A 14,069-nucleotide genomic window follows, 5' to 3' on the forward strand; every position below is an offset into this window, starting at 1 on the left:
GACGTCTGGTCACCCTACCACTGATATGCTGGGGGATATTTTCAATGTGTTCAAATCCGTGACTCTCAAAACCATCTCAAAAAACTGTATGAAAGATTTCATATTACTTTTCCTGATACATTTTCTTTATTGGTCAAACAACACACCGAATTGTGTATAAAACCTTTCACCGACTTGTCTTGTGTCATGAAAGCACTTGAGAAACTTAGTAGGGAATAATGTTAAAAACAAATAATACATACAGCCTTGCACACCACACAAAGTGTGCTAAGTTTTAAGTCTGAGTATTGGGACAGAGTCTTAAGCGCTTTAATTACCATACTCTCTGGAATAAATGTGCCCTCAGATACGACGAAATATAGCCCTATATAGCATCTTTTAACAAAACATGCTGTAACGTATTGTTAAGTCCAAGTGTAGCGTAACGTAAATGTCGAATACCCGAGCTGTTTCTCCATACCTCGATGAATAATATCTACAGCTGCTCCATTCTGTGTTACTACGGCTTCGGCTGCTGTTATTGTAAATACTGCTGCCACCGTGCGGTTAAAGTGTCCTTACTCCTACAGCCTCGAGGCCTGTTTGCGTAATATGTAGTGGGTAATGTAGTACTGTTACACTGGAGGAAAATACGGGGCTCCATCTTAGGGGAAACATTTCACTGTGCTTTATATTATAAGCTTTTTTTCCATATCAAGACTGGGGTGTGTGCCATCACCAATAAAGAAAACTGGCCCCATTTTTATTTTTATTTATGTCCCTAGTAATATGGTTTAATCTCTTAGACTGAAAGCACAGTCTATTGTTTTTGTTCCCCATACACTGATGTTGGTAGAGTAACAGCGCAGGCCTCACCTCTAACCACTGCAGTTAGTGGACAGCAAGGTTAGTTTTACTTCCTTTATTACTGCCATTCAGAATTAATTAACATTAAATAAAAATTAATTCATGACGATATTGAAATAAATCAAATGGTCATTTTAAAATCCTGACCTTGGGGCCTGTGAATAATGTTGTGTATTAAAACAGAAATCTATTAAACTAATCTATTAAATCCAGAGGACTAAGCAGCTGCACTCAGTCTGTATTATGTTACCTATGTGGTCTTTTTCTTTTCTCATTTTGTTTGCAATCTATAATTCTGTTTTTATTTCATCCAGGATTAGTGTCCATCCATTATCTGTAAGCGCTTATCCAGTTCAGGATCGCAGAGGGTCCAGAGCCTACCTGGAATCATTGGGCACAAGGCGGGAATACACCCTGGAGGGGGCGCCAGTCCTTCACAGGGCAACACACACTCACGCATTCACTCACACACTCACACCTACGGACACTTTTTGAGTCGCCAATCCACCTACCAACGTGTGTTTTTGGACTGTGGGAGCAAACCGGAGCACCCGGAGGAAACCCACGCAGACACAGGGAGAACACACCACACTCCTCACAGACAGTCACCCGGAGGAAACCCACGCAGACACAGGGAGAACACACCACACTCCTCACAGACAGTCACCCGGAGGAAACCCACGCAGACACGGGGAGAACACACCACACTCCTCACAGACAGTCACCCGGAGGAAACCCACGCAGACACGGGGAGAACACACCACACTCCTCACAGACAGTCACCCGGAGGAAACCCACGCAGACACGGGGAGAACACACCACACTCCTCACAGACAGTCACCCGGAGGAAACCCACGCAGACACAGGGAGAACACACCACACTCCTCACAGACAGTCACCCGGAGGAAACCCACGCAGACATGGGGAGAACACACCACACTCCTCACAGACAGTCACCCGGAGGAAACCCACGCAGACACGGGGAGAACACACAACACTCCTCACAGACAGTCACCCGGAGGAAACCCACGCAGACACGGGGAGAACACACCACACTCCTCACAGACAGTCACCCGGAGAGGGAATCAAACCCACAACCTCCAGGTCCCTGTAGCTGTGTGACTGCGACACTACTCTCTTTTTTTTCCCCATAAAGTTTGACCATAAGTTTTAATGTGTCAGTTAAGCATGTTTAACAGGCAGAAAATATATTTATGTATAGTCCCACATGCAAATGCAGACCCAATGTTCACTATGAGTGGAGGCAACATACTCACATCTGACTTTCCTTACTTGTGTGTAGCATTTACCTGATTCGTGCAGGTTAACACTCTTTTATCTCTTCTGCATTCTTCATTTCCCTCATATTATAGACAAGTAAAGGACATTGGCATGTTACCAAATGTATAAAGTGGTGGCTTTTAATACTTTAAAACTGTTGCTCCACACCCAGTCAGTATAAATGTGAGAGCCAGAGTCACTTTTCATTCACGTATGTTGATCAATATTCATGAGGTATTTCTGAGGTTACATCACATGAGGAGGGGAAAAGGAAAAAGCACAACACAAAGACTGTATTTGTTTTATTAACAACTTACGACTCCTAACAACTTTTCAAGACCTGGCAACAGATCATCATACATCGCCAGAGCAATTCTTCACATACGCTAGGGGCAGTGAACACACACACAGCCAGGGCAGGGGGCTGTCAACCACCTCAGTGTCCAGGGAGCAGTTTGGGGGTTAGGTGACTTGCTCAAGGGCACTTCAGCCCAGTCTGGAGCCGGCTTCTCTAACCTTAAGGCCACAGCCCTCAGCCCCAGCTCTGAAAGGATGGTTTTATTTACTTTGGGGAGTGGAGTGTGGGGTCTTAGGCCACATAAAATTCTGTGATGGGCAATGGACAGTTCAAAACATTTTAGAGTTTTATATTTTAATGTTCACAAAGGCATGATTTGAGGACAGTCTTCCAATGTGTGGTTGCCCAAGGCTTTGAGAGAGAAGGAGAGAGAGAGAGAGAGGAAAGGAGAGAGAGAGGAAAGGAGAGAGAGAGAGAGAGGAAAGGAGAGAGAGAGAGAGAGAGAGAGAGAGAGAGAGAGGGGGAGAGAAAGTAAAGGAGAGAGAGAGGAAATGAGAGAGAGGAAAGGAGAGAGACAGAAGGAGAGAGAGAGAGAGAAGGAGAGAAAGGAAAGGAGAGAGAGAAGAGAGAGAGAAGGAGAAAGGAAAGGAGAGAGAGAGGGGAAAGGAGAGAGAGAGAGAGAGAGGGGAAAAGAGAGAGGAAAGGAGCGAGAGAGAGAGAGAGGAAAGGAGAGAGAGAGAGAGAGAGAGAGAGAGAGAGAGAGAGAGAGAGAGAGAAGGGGAGAGAAAGTAAAGGAGAGAGAGGAAATGAGAGAGAGGAAAGGAGAGAGAGAGAGAGAGAGAGAAAAGGGGAGAGAAAGGAAAGGAGAGAGAGAGGAAAGGAGAGAGAGAGAGGAGAGAAAGGAAAGGAGAGAGAGAGGAAAGGAGAGAGAGAGATTTTTGTTGTTGTTGTTGTCCGCCGCTAGAGAGCGTTAATGGCGCGCTGTTTTTGAAGGTGAGACTGAGATCTCTACCTCAGACCCCGCGGAGTTGAGTTTATTCACTCTTCATGCTGCGGTCTGACCGCAACGACCGGACGGCCTTCTCTTTCACTGTTTCAACTTTATCACACCGTTAGACCTTCTTTTAACTTACATGAATATACGTATATTCTTTAAACAACGCTACAACTTCATTCAGACGACGCTGAGAAAACAAAGACTCGCTTTTAACAATGTATTAATGATTGTTGGAGACATGAGGCGAGAGTGAGAAGTTGGGAAATACATGCTTGTGAGGTAAGTACACTTTTTAAAAATTATTCTTAACGACAAATAATTTTGTATTTAATTTCTTGACCCGTTGTCGCTGCGGACTTGGGTGTAGCTTCTGGCTACAGAAGTCACATTTTCCTGCAAATTCCTTCCGAACAACCTTCGTGTTTCACTTCGTTTTTTATCCAGGTTATTTCGAATTAACTTCTAAAAATAGAACCAGCTTTTAATATGAAGTAGCTGGGTGAGGTTTGGGCTTTTTTTACTGAAAGAAAACCGTTGGTTTGTGTGCTTGTTCGCTAACGGCGGAACGGTGAGGAGCTTACACACCTGCCTTAATGGTAACCAGCGCTTCGGTTGCCATAGCAGAAGGAGACTCGAGCACCACTCGGCTCTTTTCATTTCTCACTCGTTTTCTGTCAGTCCCGCCTTCTTTGCATTATTATTGGCTAAAAGGTTTCGCCATTTGCGCTGCGATTGGCTAATAGCCTATATTCACAATCTCTGATCCAATCAGTGGCCGACCACAAGCAGAATGAGCGGGATGATTCGGAAAACGGGTGGGAAATGGATTAGAAAATGAAAATAATTAGTGCCTTCCACCGTCTTTTGAAGGTTTTGAAACCACCGTTTTCTCTGTGTTGTTTGGAACGCCTTTTTTGTTACTGTGAGGAAGCCCTGTGATTGTCAAATCTCAGTCCTGTTCAGCTGAATGTTCATTCATGTATTTCTCAGACACTGCTGACTATACTAATGGCCTGAGGAGAGGAACGTGCTCTGTGTGAATAATGGCCTCCACTGTCTTCTGCTGTAAATCTGTCTCTCACCTATCATACCTTTCTGAAGCCTCTCATGGCCTCTGTTTTCAGTGGCTATACAGGAACCTGCAATTTTGGTTCTCCAGCTTGAGCCCACGATGTGGCTTCGATAATTCATTTGAAGTGATTTTTCTCACCCTGTTTTAGTCAGGTTTTTGGATGGACATATTGTTACTGGGAAGATTATGACAGTTATAGATTGTGTAAGATGTCTAATGGGCTGATATAATAAGCCTTTTCGAACATACAGACACACTGTAATTCTACGGTTACATACTGTAGCCTGTCTGTGGCTCTGCTTACTTTGTTAACCCCCTTTCACACCATGGCCAGTGCACTGGTAGGAGTGGATCAGACACAGCAAGGCTGCTGTAATCTCTAACCACTGTGTCCACTCACTGTCCACTCTAGATGGACAGTTCAGAGTCCAGCAGTGACACTGAGGGGTTTAAAAACTCCAGTAGCACTGCTGTCTGTTCCACTTTTACCAACAAAACACACACTAATACACCACCACCAAGTCAGTGTTGAGGCTGAGTGAGATTTGAACATTTGCCTATATATTGCCTCCTATATCTTGGTACCAATATGTGGCGCATATTTCTGATTTATACAGAGATTTTAATGTCTCTTTTGTAATTGTATAGCATATGACTAAGTGGTTAATAATTTTTTTTAATAAGTCTTTAGGCCTATTAGATGGTGTCTCTAGTGTCCTCTCAGTAATTGGTGTCAAGCGCAGGTTGGGTCCCAGTGGATGGAGGAGCCAGTATGAAGCCAAGTTACACAACTCATAAGTTTCCATTGTAATTTATATATATACACTTGTGAATCTGAACTCTTTAAAATGGCAAGAAGTCATCATCTTGTATCCTTATCCCAAAATAAATCAGTGGAAGACAGGTCTCAAGCAGGTCTCAGATCAGTAGCAATGAGCACCTCCCACCACCGCGATCGGCACCATGTGAATGCCGAGGGCAGTGAAACCATAACCACAAGAGCACAGCTGTATCTGTGTTTGTCTCATCGGGGAGTGCACTTTCCATGTGAAATCTCTGCTTGGCTTCAGTCCCGGTTTTCCGCCTGAACATTTTTGGATGTTCCCAGCATTATTGTTGCCATTGTTGACAAACAAGGTACCCTTCAGTTTGTGTTTGTTTAGTTATAAACACAGCCTTTCTGGATATTGTGGGAGTGTGTCTTCAACAGCCACTGGAACTTAATTGTCATATCACTGTGTCGGGTGTGTTTGGCAGACTCTCTCTCAGTACGTTGAAGGTGGTCAGGGCTTTTTAAAGGACTCTGGAATAAGGTAAAATTAAATCTTGACACACACACATTTGCCTTATGGGTCACATTTATTCTGAGACTCTGATCTGCTTCACTTTTGAATAAAATCTGCACTGAAAAAGCTAGCTACCTCACATCTCATTTTTTCATTTAGATTTTTACTTAACTTGTTTTTGCTATATTTTATCGTAGCTTAATCTTATGCTTTCGAATATGTACAGCACTTTGACTGTTGTGTGTGAAAGTTGCAGTATAAATAAACTTGTCGTGCCTCGCCACCTACTGTATTGAAGTAGCAGTTGTTAATCTTTTGCTGCTAATAATCCACTGAGGAATAAAATTGCATAATCACACTCAGTCATTGTGCTATTAATGGATTCTTATGCTGCTGGCACGGACAGGATGTACTGAAGAAAGAATCTGGGTTTGTTTGAACTGAGGGGCTGATAAATAGTTTTAACTACTGGAACTGCCCAGCTCTGCCTTAAGCATTAAACCAGACTGAGTCTTATGTTGTTCCCTCATCCTTATTTTAAGGTTTAATCAAAAGAAGACATTGATAATTGTTACTGTTCTGTCGTCTAATGACTTGGGGTTGGTGGTATGTCAGTAGTATTTATTATATGAACACGGCATGGATATTGTCAGCACATAGAGATCTTTTACTGGATTTATTGCAATGCAGTGTGTGAAATATTTAAAAACAGACTGTCCCCTATCCTCTTTTAACTAAACATTGTGATGTTACCACTGACCCTGATGTGACCCTTTGTGTCTGAGGTTAAAGGCTGTCCTTATGCGACATATTTTGGTCTTATTTTCCCTTTTTGGTTAAGAATCTATTAAGTGTTAGTACATGAGGGCGCCGGGGTCAGTTCCCTAAGGGTCTGAGGACTGTGGGTATTAGCTGGGGAGCAGCAGCCCTAATCTGCAGTTTACACAGGCAGCAGATGGTGTTAGGGAGAGAGTTCTGCTTGTGGTTCAAAACAAACAGTCATGCATGTGAGCGCCTGGAATTCTACTGAGAATTATGCAGTGACATTAGCAGAAATACTTTGCGGCTCATTATTCTTCATTCTTGCCTTTTACCAACGTAAAGACGGGCTGCGTGGTGTTTTGTCTGAGGAAATGTGCTCCCCCCCCCCCCCCCCTCATACTCAAGTTTAGATACAGCGCCACTAGGGGGTACTCTTCAGTGCTTTGCGTCAAAGACACAGTGTTCTTGTTTTGTGTGTCTCCAGTGTTCAAATGGCACCATACAACTTTCAAAAACTGTAAACACGAGAGATGCAGTGTTATGGGAATTGTATACAGTTCATTACATGCAACATATTTTTGATTATTTTTCTTATATGATGTATGATGATGGGCGGCACGGTGGCACAGCAGGTTAGTGTCGCAGTCACACAGCTCCAGGGGCCTGGAGGTTGTGGATTCGATTCCCGCTCCGGGTGACTGTCTGTGAGGAGTTGGTGTGTTCTCCCTGTGTCCGCGTGGGTTTCCTCCGGGTGCTCTGGTTTCTTCCCATAGTCCAAAAACACACGTTGGTAGGTGGATTGGTGACTCAAAAGTGACTGTAGGTGTGAGTGAATGTGTGTGTCGGTGTTGCCCTGTGAAGGACTGGCGCCCCCTTCAGGGTCTATCCCTGCCTTTTAATGATTCCAGGTAGGCTCTGGACCCACCGCGACCCTGAATTGGATAAGCGATTACAGATAATGAATGTATGATGATTAAAGATCCTTTAACATTATTCCTAATACTACACACTAATAATTATTCTCTTATTTTGCTGATGATATCTACCATATACTGAGAAATGTACATTGTAATAACAGTGACATACATCATAACACATAAGATTAGATTTGTTTTTTATTAAAGTACCATGTTCTTGTGCATATAACACTGTGTAGGGAAACTTTGTAAGAAAACTAGATATGATACTGTAGTTCTGCGACTTTAAAACCATGATGATAAGCCTTAAGCACTGTCCAGTAACCTATCTCTGGAAATAAGAGCAGCCATAATAAAGATACAGGGGGTCCTCGACTTACGACGTTGATCCGTTCCTACGTCATGTTGTAAACCGATTTCCGGTGTAAGTCGGAACATACGTACATATTGTACGTAAATAACATACTGTAAGCACTTATCCTATCCTAACACCTATCCTCCTCGGTCCCGAGCCACGTAAACGTGTATTCTTCCGCCACGCCGCGCACACCAAACACGAAGTTCACGTTACGACGTTTACGATGTAAAACCACTCATGTCGAAACAAGGCTTTATACAGTAAATGGGAGATGTGTCGTAACCACGAAACATCGTAACTCCGGACTGACGTAACCCGAGGACCTCCTGTATTTTTAGTTTGAGGAGTGATGGCACAATGTGCTTTTAGTACATGGTACATGCACTTTATTGTTTGGATCAATATTAATGTGATTATCATTATCATTGCAGTGTCAGGTGTTTGCGGTGTGTTGAGCTACATCGGAAAGCATTCAGAGGGTCGTTGATTTGTGTTGGACAGGTCTTTTCGCATTAGTCTTAAAGGTATTAAAGGTTCTCTTCAGAGGGCAAAAGGCTACTAAGGTAATTGCAATGACACCATTTAATCTGCTTATTACAGAGCTTTATTTCTTCTCTTTTCGTATGTGCATTACAGGATTGAGACTTACTGTGCTGTATTATAGACCTCCATGTCGATGTGTTAACAGTTTGTCCTGCTTTGCACTGACCGTTATACCGCTCAGATTGTTTGGTGGCCATCTCCACGGACACCACTGATTCCGCTGTTTAAATGGCAGCAGAGACTTGGGTTTGGCTGTAGCCTCCTAGAGCAATGGTCTGGCCAGATGTGGCTCCATTCAGGGGGTTTCCTCCTTTCTTATCTATAGTGTCAAATAAAGTCCTTTTATTGTTTTCTATTCTTAGCACTGCTGGCCTCTCTGTAGGTGATGACCAGAAAGCATGGCCCTTTCTTTTCTTGCTGTTTTGCTTCCTGTTGGGTTTGTTCAGGCCAAAATGAAAATGTTAGCAAGGTCCCACCAATACAGGGATTGGGAAACGTCATCCATCAAGGAGATGCATTGCAATTAGATTGCATAGATGTAGAAGGAGCTTTTATGATTCCCAGGAACTGATAAAATAGTCTTTACTTGGGATTTGCTTTGCTTTGTCATTGTACTTTTTAGTTTCGTTCTTTTGTACTTCTGAGATGCAGCTACTCTCCGTGACTTTGTAAGCATCTGCTGGGGAGTTTCAAAATGAAATTAGCTTGGGAAAATTAAATGAAATGCTCTTACCCCTTCCGTCAGACCCAAGCAAGCCAAAGTATCGGTGGTGTTAGTGAAGCTCTCCTGAGTTTTTCCCTTTGATTACTGTTTATCATATCTCTTGTAATTTGATTTGACCACAGCAGGGCTGAAGAGAAGACTGGTGCCTGCCATTTGTCGTACCGGGTCGAGCAGCTCGTATCTAACTCCTGTCACCCTCAATTCCATCTTGTAAAGCTCAGTGTCCACTATTCATCTCATTTGCGGCTTATTACTCGCCATTTATAAGTACTGACTTCAGCAGAATGCAGTGTTAGAAGAATGCTTACTGCATGATTTACTATTTGAGACGTAGCTCTGATTATACAGTTATACTGCTACAGAGCTCTGAGACTACCATTCGGTTTAATTAATTTCTACCAAAATGGCAATTCAATACAAGTAATTTCAGTAAATTATGTGTGTGGGCAGCATCTTGGTGCAAAATGTAGTGTCACTGCCACAAAGCTCCAGGGTCGATCTTCACCTCAGCTCACAGTTTGGTGTGTTCCCCCTGTGTCTGCAGGGGTTTCCTCTCTCAATCCAGCAACGAATCTTGGTGGACAGGCTGTGGGAAAATATGCACAGGGTCGTCACCCTTGTCATACTTAACAATTACATTTTTTAATGTTCTTTTCTCAGCGATTGCTTCTTTCATCCTTTCAGACCCACTTTGTTTGGAAGCACACACACACACATGGATTTGTTTCAGCTGTGAATTTAGAGTGAAACATGGTTTTGTCCTATGTGTAAAACATGAAACGTTCAGTTACTGTTACTCTAGTACTGCCTTATTTTCTCTGTTGCGTTATTTAAACTTTTGAACTCCAGTTATGGACACATGGTTTTTACCTTTGACTCAAAAGGCTAGATATCTCTAAAAGAACAGTTGGGACAGGTGTGTGTGTGTGTGTGTGTGTGTGTGTGTTTTATTCCTCACCAAGCTGGCGTGGATGTTCTGGATGAATTCTAGTATCACAGACAGTGCTTTCTTTGGACTGCGGCATTTAGGGAGTGCCAGTGGAAACACAGTGTCTTTCATGCTCTGTTCCCAGGCTGTGTCCTTCCTTTGTCCTCTGGACTGCTTTGACTGAGAGGTTAGTAGAACACAAGCGCAGACAAACCTAACAAATTATTTTTTTAAAGGACTAGGCATGCTGTGTATTGGTCAGATCTAGTAATGCATGTTGTGGATATTCAGCATCAGATGATCAGCGCTAATCGTACCCACCAAACTGCAGCAGAATGCACAGTCTGTCAGTGTTTCTGTTGAATTAAACAAAGAAGTTGTTAGTAAAATGTTCTGTGACTCTCAGTATCTTCATGAAGGCCGTTCAGGTTGAAAAAAGAACTGATCTGCGGCGGGAGGCGTGCAGTGCAGCAGCAGTGAATAGAAATTAGTGTATTCATTAAAGGTAAATCATGAATAATCCATGCGTGAAGGCCTGCGGTGCTGTCGGTGTAGCAGGAGAAATTTTTGCAGAGAGCACTGCAGCAGGGAATAGTCCTTCAATAGAAACGGGGTGGAGGATATCAGATGAATACCCACGACCAGAGGCTATTGGAAACTGCTTACGCAAACATCCATCCACAGACCACACAGTTGGACCAGCTGCTTCATAATTGCAAGCAAACATGGCACAAACATCTGTTAAAGATTCAGTTTTTGTTTGTTTCGGTAATGGCTTCCTTTTGTTTGATTAATTTATCGTGGGGCTAGGCCAGCACTGATGAGAATAGTGTTGTTTGAAGGGTTAAAAACTACTGCTGACTAGGGGTGAGTGATATGGCCCTAAAATAATATCACAATATTTCAGGGTATTTTCACACTAACGATATCTTTAAGACGAAACAACGAAAAATACTTCTTAATTTCAAGAACACACTATCGCAAAATAATAATAATAATAATAAAATAAACATATAATATTAATAATATTAAATATATGTAATATAGGGGGAGGCATAGAGCAGGTAGTGTTGCAGTTACACAGCTCCAAGATCCTCTAGGTTGTAGGTTCAAGTCCCACTCCGGGTGACTGTCTGCGAGGAGTGTGGTGTGTTCTCCCTGTGTCCGCATGGGTTTTCTCCGGGTGACTGTCTGCGAGGAGTGTGGTGCGTTCTCCCTGTGTCCGCATGGGTTTTCTCCGGGTGACTGTCTGCGAGGAGTGTGGTGTGTTCTCCCTGTGTCCGCATGGGTTTTCTCCGGGTGACTGTCTGCGAGGAGTGTGGTGTGTTCTCCCTGTGTCCGCATGGGTTTTCTCCGGGTGACTGTCTGCGAGGAGTGTGGTGTGTTCTCCCTGTGTCCGCATGGGTTTTCTCCGGGTGACTGTCTGTGAGGAGTGTGGTGCGTTCTCCCTGTGTCCGCATGGGTTTTCTCCGGGTGACTGTCTGCGAGGAGTGTGGTGTGTTCTCCCTGTGTCCGCATGGGTTTTCTCCGGGTGACTGTCTGCGAGGAGTGTGGTGTGTTCTCCCTGTGTCCGCATGGGTTGTCTGCGAGGAGTGTGGTGTGTTCTCCCTGTGTCTGCATGGGTTTTCTCCGGGTGACTGTCTGCGAGGAGTGTGGTGTGTTCCTGCCTTGCGCCCAGTGATTCCAGGTAGGCTCCGGACCCACCGCGACCCTGAACTGGATAATGGTAACAGACAATGAATAAATGAATATATATTAAAAGTATTAAAATGGTTTTGTTTATTAAAACGTTTTATTTTACTACAAATACACCGTACTTCACCGTGCCTACATGACTCATGTAAAGAACGTATGACGTTGATAGGTAAACATGTTAGAATATCACAATATTGACATTTTAATATCATTTTAAAATATTATTGCGAACAATATGATTTGACACAGCCCTACTACTGACTGATTTTACATGACAGAATGGAACAGTAGTTTAGTCCGTTCCCACTCTGAATGTGAATCTGTTAAAAATCTTAATTATAAATTTGAGTCACATGGTGCTTCGTGAACTCTTCCCCCTTCTGTAGACTTTACTAACCACCAAGGTGGGACATTTAATGCAGGGCCAGAGCTTTCAAAATGAACTATTTAAAACAATATATTATTTTATTGTTTTTAAACTTTCTTTCATTAGCTCTAAATTATTTCTGCTGTGGTAATACTCGTAGTATACCAGACAGTTTTCTTTCTCATTGATGCACACAAAGCTATGACAGGCTGCTGTGCCCTAGCACAGACCCAGCCCCTCCAGACTCCAGAAAATATTAAGACGGATGTTCCGCCAAGGGGGGGGGTCCCCAGTCTGGAGGAACAGGGTGGCCTTGCTCTTCAGAGAGGGAACACTTTTAATTGTTTGATTGTTGATTCCCCTCACTACAGATACCCACTTTTTGAGTTTCAGGACTTCCCCAGAACCTTGGTTGCTAGGTCAAATACAGACAAATGATGTCAATTTTTAATCCATTTTACAGCAACACCTTGGTAGAGACGGGTGCCTGTTTATTGTAAATGATACAGTATACGGAGTAAACATATTTCTGTAATTCTGTAAAAGTGGCCAGTCCCACTAAAGAGACAGGGAACTTTAGAAATAGGCTTTGTTGTCTTTTAAAGCTTCACAGTTTTGAGCTGGAGCTCTGTGCTCTACATAACGTCAAGAATTACTGAAGGAGTTGTTTCGTTCTTTGGTCTCTCTCCAGTGGTCCAGCGCTTCTATATGATGTTAGGGCAGTGTACCAGTTTGCACTGGTTAGAGATTTCACTCCCAGCCTCACTCTCTCTCGATCTCTGCTGGGCGTTGGTTGGTCACATGGCTGTGGGACTGCAGTGAGAATATCACAGCAGAACATGGAAGCTACCATTTACTCTCTCTCAGCAGCATGGGTCGAACCACTGCTTGTGTGTGTGTGTGTGTGTGTGTGGGTGTCTGTTACCTCCTATCTGAGATGGCTCCCACAGTCCAAAGGGAAAAAACAAGCGTTGTATCCTTTCCCTCGCTCACTGTGCCTCAGTATTCAGAGGGTAAACCGCTTGTGTGTAGCCAGTGATGGAGGAAGGCTTTGATTCTCTCCATGGATTCATCGCACATTCCTCTTCATCCCTCCTGTGCCTGTGGTTGTACACCCAGCATGTGCGCTGTGAAAATTGGATCATGTCTTCAGCGTAAAGACTAATTTCACACCTCTGCTTTCCAGTCCAGATTTCCCAAAGGGGCTTCTCACCTCACACCATCCTAATGAGCAGAAATGTTCCAGCCGTGGAGCGGGGCAACAAGCTTCTTCTCTCTGAGAGACACCACCGCAAAGAAGCTGTGAAACTCAATCTAGAGCTGATGATCAGTCCTTGCTGAGAGTCATGATCTGCAAAATGTCCTTTATACCAACCCAACATTTCAGCTGTAAAGATGTTTACAGTATTTATTTATCAATTGACAATGCTTTGAATAATTGACTAATCAGAACAGTATTACAGGGGTTGGACAATGAAACTGAAACAGCTGTCATTGTAGTGTGGGAGGTTTCATGGCTAAATTGGAGCAGCCTGGTGGCCAATCTTCATTAACTGCACACTGCACCAGTAAGACCATGTGCATCCAATGGTTCAAACATTGTGTCCTGAAGGCGGTGCCGTGTATCAGGACGACAATGCACCAATACACACAGCAAGACTGGTGAAAGATTGGTTTGATGAACATGAAAGTGAAGTTGAACATCTCCCATGGCCTGCACAGTCACCAGATCTAAATATTATTGAGACACTTTGGGGTGTTTTGGAGGAGCAAGTCAGGAAGCGTTTTCCTCCACCAGCATCACGTAGTGACCTGGTCACTATCCTGCAAGAAGAATGGCTTAAAATCCCTCTGACCACTGTGCAGGACTTGTATATGTCATTCCCAAGTTGAATTGATGCTGTATCGGCCGCAAAAGGAGGCCCTACACCATACTAATAAATTATTGTGGTCTAAAACCAGGTGTTTCACTTTCATTGTCCAACCCCTGTAGCT

The 14,069-nt window shown here is 43.5% G+C and overlaps 1 protein-coding gene across 4 annotated transcripts in view; it reads left to right on the top strand.

The window, feature by feature from the left end:
- The first annotated feature begins 3,342 nt into the window (after positions 1 to 3,342).
- Positions 3,343 to 14,069, top strand: part of eps8a (EGFR pathway substrate 8a, signaling adaptor) — a 68,771-nt gene continuing 58,044 nt past the window's right edge. Inside the window, exon 1 of one of the 4 annotated variants that reach the window (XM_066667222.1) lies at positions 3,343 to 3,701. The gene's annotated coding sequence lies outside the window, so the exon portion shown is untranslated. Of the gene's footprint in view, positions 3,702 to 5,498; positions 5,632 to 5,785; positions 5,808 to 14,069 lie in introns of those variants that run through there. The other 3 variants (XM_066667218.1, XM_066667220.1, XM_066667221.1) reach the window with 3 other exon arrangements.

The sequence above is a fragment of the Hoplias malabaricus genome, chromosome 4 (genome assembly GCF_029633855.1).
Source record: "Hoplias malabaricus isolate fHopMal1 chromosome 4, fHopMal1.hap1, whole genome shotgun sequence".
Taxonomy (NCBI): domain Eukaryota; kingdom Metazoa; phylum Chordata; class Actinopteri; order Characiformes; family Erythrinidae; genus Hoplias; species Hoplias malabaricus.